At 33.9% G+C, this 7,088-nt stretch overlaps 1 long non-coding RNA gene across 1 annotated transcript; it reads left to right on the forward strand.

The window, feature by feature from the left end:
* The first annotated feature begins 2,080 nt into the window (after positions 1–2,080).
* On the forward strand, positions 2,081–2,565 carry LOC113290043. Its single transcript, XR_003331339.1, has 3 exons — positions 2,081–2,135; positions 2,282–2,399; positions 2,515–2,565. It is a non-coding gene; the product is annotated as an uncharacterized LOC113290043 (long non-coding RNA).
* Positions 2,566–7,088: the final 4,523 nt, after the last annotated feature.

Raw genomic sequence — 7,088 nt, forward strand, 5'->3', positions numbered from 1 at the left:
AGATGAAGATGCTGCTTTTAAATTCAAAACTATGTATTCTAGTGTGGTACTAATCATGAGTAATTTAGGTAATTGTGATGGAGTTAGATGATGCTGACCCTGAACAAGAAAAAGCTAGAGAATTGTTGGGAGCTGCGATATGGGATCAAAGAAAAAGAGTTACAAACCTACAAGCAGCGTAAGGGAAGTTAGTCTCTTTTCCCAAATGTATTTCTCACTACATTACTTTATGTTGCTGGATTTTTATCAGCCTGCTGACTTGTTGGATTGTTCTTCTAGGTAACGACAACCACCTGTGGGGGACGATCGGTTTCTTGCATCAGTGAATATAAGGTCTGATTACCTTCTTCTTTTTTTCTTTTACATTTGGTTTGTTATTTGTGAGGTATCTCCTAACATGAAACTGTTTTGGATGCAGAGGTAATGATGTGTGATCTTGGACTAAGTTCAGAGCTGAAGTTGGCATGCAATTCTGCACTAATGAAAGTTGTAGGGTGAGTGTAGACTCTACTATCCATGTTTGTAAAGATTGTTCTGCTGATTTATCTAGATATTTGGTGTTCTGGCTAATGGTGCGTTACAATTGATGTAACTATCTGAAGTTGTTTAAATCACTGCGTCCTACCTCTGAAGCAAGTCTGTTGCACTTGTAGTTACGTAAAGTAATTGCACCATATTGGTGTTTCTTACTATAGTAAACTGTATCACAACTGATTGCATAATCTTATTTGCTTTAGATTACGAGTATCAATCTTATATGCACTCCAAAAGTTTTTTGTATCGTAACATCAAAATTGATATATGCGTCTTGGAAAGGAATCCAATCAAGTACTGAACTTTTTTCCTTGGTATCATATTTGAGTTCTATGGAGCTGAAGTTTTCTGTATTTCCTCATTTTTACATAATGTTAGATGTTTGCTTCACATAAATAATAATGTTTTCTTTATGTTTGTACTGCAGGCCTATATCATTGATTTTTGGACTGGCTAAAATATCGTGAGTCTATTAATAACCGCCATATTCCTTATAGGTATGCATTTTTCACTTGCTGCGATTTGGTGTGAAATGTAATTAAGTGATCCTCCTTTGCAATTTGGTGTGAAATGTAATTAAGTGATCCTCCTTTAGACTTTAGTGTTAGCCGACCTTAAGAGGTTGATTGATGTTTGTTAACATATTTAATTGATGCAGATGCAATGTAGCCTTAAAATGTGTAACAATTAATCCCAGTAGAAGGCTCAATGTAATTAACTCATCTATGTTGCGTCACATGAGTGCCATCGTGGAGCAAAATCCTATTTCTGCACCTCAAAAAGATAGTGGAAAATGTTGAAAGTACCATGCTGCTGTTGAGTAAAGTTTAAAATCTTTTTGATGGAAAATTAGTAAAATATTTTTCTTAAGAATTACTTTCAGGACACGACATAATTTATGAAATGCTACGCAGTATCTCAAGTGTGGAGTGTGTTAAGCAATTCCCTTTATTGCATGTGCATTTGAAGGAGTATTCGTTCTTTAAATTTGATGTATGCTGCTGATACGAATGTTGCGATGCTTGATTTACAGGGCGCTGGGTTCAAGATGACAAAAAATATATTCCTCCCCATGTCCGAGTGAAAACTTTGCTGCATCACAACTTCTATGAGTGACGGCAAATGGATCTTTTTGGCTGTGCTCTGGCTCAAGTTGATGTGTTGGATATGCGCCACTTCGACACAATTATCATAGGTTGGCTTACATTCTTTCTTGTTATAGATTGAGTTTGTTTTTTAATTAGGTTTTCAACTGGTATGTGTGGTTCAGGATTTATGATATCAGTTTGTGCTTCCTTGTTGTGCAGACTTAGCATGTCCGTACTCCTAGACAAACTTGCCACTGGGAAGGTGACGAGTTGTATCATTTTTTGCAGAGTCTCGCTCAATGAATCATGTCATGACCGGTCTACATGTAGTGTGTTCTCGATATTCTTCTGCCCTCAGTTCTTTCAGGTACTTGTATCATTTCTGAAGCATTTGGTTGTGGAATAACGGTCATTAGTCAAGCTCTTTCTAAGGTTGGGTTGTTGTTTACGATTGATTTAGGTGATGTAGATGTTGGAAACTCTTATCTGCACTTGCTCGTTTGTTACTAATTTGTAAGTATTCTTCAACCTTCTATATTTTTATGTTCTAGTTAGTATTGTTGGTGTACTGAGTTTATCTTTGAAGGAGTTGTAAGCACTGTCAAAGACTAATGCATCTTCTTATTATGTTGGTTGGGTACTCGTGTTTCATATTGTAGGAGTTGCTGGATACACTTGCTGGATCCTCTTTGCTGGGCAGGATGATAACAAGTAAAGCCTGTCTTCATGGAAGACATTGTGACCTACGAATTCACTTACTTGAATTCCCTAGATATGGTGCGTAACCTACGAATCCTTTAGTTTTGTATCCCTTAAGAGACACATTTTCAGTGAATATATAGTTAAGGATGATGATCCGTAAGTGATTCATTACTTGAATTTATGATAGCAGGTGTATGTGAATGATCAGTTCTTGATCTGGGATCCCGAACATCAGATTATGACAGGATAGTATCATTCCGAGTATACCATTCCTTGTTCATGCACAATATGTAAGTGAAGTTTCCCTGCTCTTATTTTGTCTGGTGACAGTTTCTGCACCAATTTGATTAGATTTAGAATTCTGCACAATTTATAATGCTGGACAGTTCCCATATATAATCATTACACCTATTACATGACTTCTTCGACTATCATAGACCTTAACCTTGCTAGGAGAGATATGGTCGTCCTTGATGCTCATTGTTGTTGTTATTATTGTTGTAGAGAATACTTGAGCATGCAGCCCACCGTTATGTATTTTTTATTTTTTCCATTGTTGTTGATTAGTGATATTGTGGCCATATATGTGCAAATATGCTTTGATTGAAGTATCCTTTGTATTGGAGCCCTTTTGTCATATTTCAAGTGGAAGCTTACTTCTTCACTAAAGAGGATGAAGTTGTTGCTGGAAGTGCTCTTGCAGACATGATACTCAAAGAAACCAATCTATACTAGTGTTGCTGGAAGTGCTCTTGTACAATTGAAATTAATGAGTGTATTTTCAAAGTTTTAATATGTTGATCTGGGGTAATATTTAGATGTTGAGGTTGTAAACTGAATCCACCTTTTAATATAAATGTTAACTTTGTTTCCATATATATTAATTTTAGTTTAAATTTTGATCTCAGTGCCGAATCAAATTTAAATTCAACTGAATGATTCTGCCGAATCAAATCAAAAAAAAAATTGTAAAATTATGAATATAAACCACTGTGTCTATGAGAGTCTTGTCAATACAATGAATATACTGATGAAAGAAGTAGTTTTTTTAAAGAAATCAACCTTTGCCAGACACAGTCGTTTCGGAAAAAAACCACTTCTATATTCCAACTGCTAAACACAGTCGTTTTTAAAGATATTACATCTTGTCTTGACAGTGGTTTAACTTCCATTTTCCACTAGTGTTATTAGAAACCCATTCCTGCAATTTCTTTTGAGTGAAAGTTGGATTATCCTTGTTGTGCTTGCATAATGCTCTACGAATTTCATCTATCATTGTTGATTTTTTAACACCTTTAAGATGAGACCCATATTGTGTGTATGATTTGTTTGTGTTAAAAATATGATTTCATATTATTAAATATTTTTTTATTTGATAATAAATAAAAAATTATTTAGAAAATATGATTTGATATGTTTTTATAAAAGAATATGATTTGATATAGATATTTTGTTTACATAGGAAATAAAATATATGATCGGATATTGTGTTTATCAAAACATGATTTGATATTGATATTGTATTTATATGGGAAATATAAAAGATATGATATGGTATTTTGTTTGTATAGAAACTAATTATTTGATATGAAGTTTATTTATAAGTTAATAAAGTATTAATTAATATATAAATTAATAATTATTAATTTATCGGTTAATTAATATCTCTCTTAATTAATAAATTTTGATGGTCCCGACAGCATTAATTTATAGAGTTTCTACTGTACGTTAATAACACTCAATAGCAGTATGACCAGGTTTAGAACAGATTTGATAGATAACTCTAGCAGTAGAAGTAGATCTTGATGAAGACATGTCAGGTGAAACAGGAGGACGAAAAGATGTAGGAGAAGTACCATGAAAACCACCTCTGAAGTTAAATCCACGACCTCGACCACAAAACTTAGAGTTGTAAGTAGGTCTAAAGTGAATAGAAGTACCTTGATTAGCTTTAGATTCAGTTTCAGCAATGATAATTTATTCACTTAATATTAGGCTATGGAGTTCACCAAAAGTAACAGGAGGACATCGAATCCTGATAGAAGTTGCAAAGGCATGATAATCAGGTCCAAGACCATCAAGAACAGTAACAAGAAGTTCATCATCTGAAATACGAGATCCACAAGCAACTAATTGATTTGAAATCTTCTCAATCTCAGAGATCTATGTAGAGACTTTCGAAGATCCTAATTTGATGTTTTGTAGATGAGTACGAAATTGAATTGTGTGTGCTTATGAAGAGGCACCAAATCATTTCTTCAAATTATCCCATAATTCCTTCGATGTAGAACAATCAGAGATGTAAAATAACACTAGCAGAAATTGAAGCATTGAGAAGAAGTAAAACACAAGTATCTTCATCTTGCCAAATAGCACAAGTAGGATTCACCGTTGGAGCCGATCTTGTTGTAGTAGTAACGAATTGAGCAGGATATGGATTAGATCCATCAACATAGTCAAGAACATGAAATTTACGAAGAACAGGGGTAATAAGTGATTTCCATATTAGATAGTTATCATCCTGAAGTTTGAGAGGGATGATGTTAGCCAAACTATGAAGAGGAACATATGTAATTGAAGAATTTGAAGATTCAATATTTTAGCCAAAAAAACCTATCTCCTCTCTAGCTTCTTCCCAAACCCAAAAAAAATCTTCCTTCTCCACTAAAGCTTGTTGCTCAGATCTAGTCCATTTTGGGCTAGATCTGAGCAGATTTCTTTACTTTTTCCAGTTTTCATAGATAAATTGTAGTCTAGGATAAATTTATTTAAGTTTTTGTATCAATCTCCATTGCTTTTAGGAGATTTTTATGGTGTTCTTGGGGGTGTGTTGCCCTCTTTGTTTGTGTCTTCTCCTTTATGGAGATTGTTTATGCTCTCTCATGGAGTTTCTTTGTGATCTCAATGGAGATTTTAGATGGAAGTTCAAGTGTGGAGATCAAGATTCAAGACTTTGGGGATATTACTCTCATATTTTTATTAGAAGATCTCTTTTTCAAGAAGAAAAAACCCTTTCAAAATGGTTGGATTATAATCCCAAAACCATTCTCTCAATCTTAGGATTGTTTGGTACTCTTGTTGGTAGTTTGTTGCTTCTCTTCACAAATTACTCTTTGTTAGTACCTTTGAGTTGTAATTTGATCTTTGATCTTGATGTACTTGGAATCCTTGTAATTTCTATTTTATCATAAATGAAATTTGTGAGATTAATCAAAAAAAAAATTGAAGATTCAGTGAGTCTTGACATGATTGTTTGCTCGGAAAATTAGTAAGAAGATGAAGATTTTGATTGAATTTCTGAAGAAAGAAAAACAGCGGACGAAGATCGTACCAGAAAACCAGAAATTTAGGGTTTTCAAACTGCTACCATAGTTATGGTAAAAGAATCAAAGTATTCTCATTAACTAAAGTTATATATTGGGAATTTTAAAAAAAATACTCATGTGGACAAATGCATTTAATAAAATGCCCACCCTATTTTGATAATATATTTAATGCCCACGCCGTTACGATTTCCGTCTGGACCCACCGTTTTTTTTTAAAGTTTCCTTTATTTAGCCAATTGCAATGAGAAAATGGTAGGTGTAATTCCAAATATACCCATTGGCATAGAAATGTTGAAGTAAATGTTCCACCGTCCACGAGTAGGATCAATCAACGACTTAAGATTAACTCAATCTGTAACCGTTTAAGTGCCAATTGATCAGTGGCTCAAGATTAATGCATAAAAGCAAACACGTGTTAACAGGTCCTTAAACGTGTTTAAGGAAAGTTAATATTACCAATTAAATTACTTTTAGGGTTTGGGACTTTCACTTCTTTCCGCCTCCCTTCTATCTCTCTGTATCTTTCAAGTCTTCCTTCTTCAATTTTCTCTCATAAAGCATCCATGAAAACCAAATCTATTTTGTATACAGTTCATAATGGTTTTGGGATGAAATTTTATGGTTTGATATCAATTGGCGGCAGACAAGTGGAGTTTCCTTTGTCAAGAACAGCTACGGAGATAAAGTTGTCATGGATTTAAGCGATTACGGAAGAAATTGGTCTGAACAAATAGTTGAATCAGTGACATGGGTGTTAATAAATTTGGATTTGCAGGGTCTGTAATTGATTAAAAAGATGCAGCAAGATAGGTTCGATTTACACAATACAGACACACTATTCCAATTGTAAATACAATCTCTTTCTTTTAACATGAAACTTTCACACGAATCTCATGTATGTAGTAGCTTGTATTGCATATTATGTTCGATTATATGTTTTGAAAAAATGTTCGATTGTAATAATTTTAATATAATTGACGAAATTTGATTTTTAGGGTTCATTGAATTCGGGGCTTTTGCTGTAAAATCATGTAATTAAGTTTTATGAATGGTTTGTAATTGATGTAGCATTATGTATTACTGATTTTGAACGCTTAATGGCAACAATTATGGCTCAGTTGGTGAAATTTGATTTTTAGGGTTCATAGATTTTGGGATTTGTTGGGTTTAGACGTTCAACTGATGAAGAAGAAGATGACTTTTTTTTCCACAGAGAGATATAATTTCTGCTCAAAAGGCACCTAGTTGATTAAAAAATATCAGCAACGAGTCAGCAGTTGAGTTGACGATTACTGAGTCACTGTTCCATTACCGATTCAAACGATTAAAGGGCTAAAATGTCTTTTGACATGCCAATTTAGTGCCACATGTCATCTAATGCCCGTTAGCCGATTTTCCAAAAGAATATGTGACGGAAATGGTCGATTCATGGGCATTT

Source organism: Papaver somniferum, chromosome 6 (assembly GCF_003573695.1).
Source record: "Papaver somniferum cultivar HN1 chromosome 6, ASM357369v1, whole genome shotgun sequence".
Lineage (NCBI taxonomy): Eukaryota > Viridiplantae > Streptophyta > Magnoliopsida > Ranunculales > Papaveraceae > Papaver > Papaver somniferum.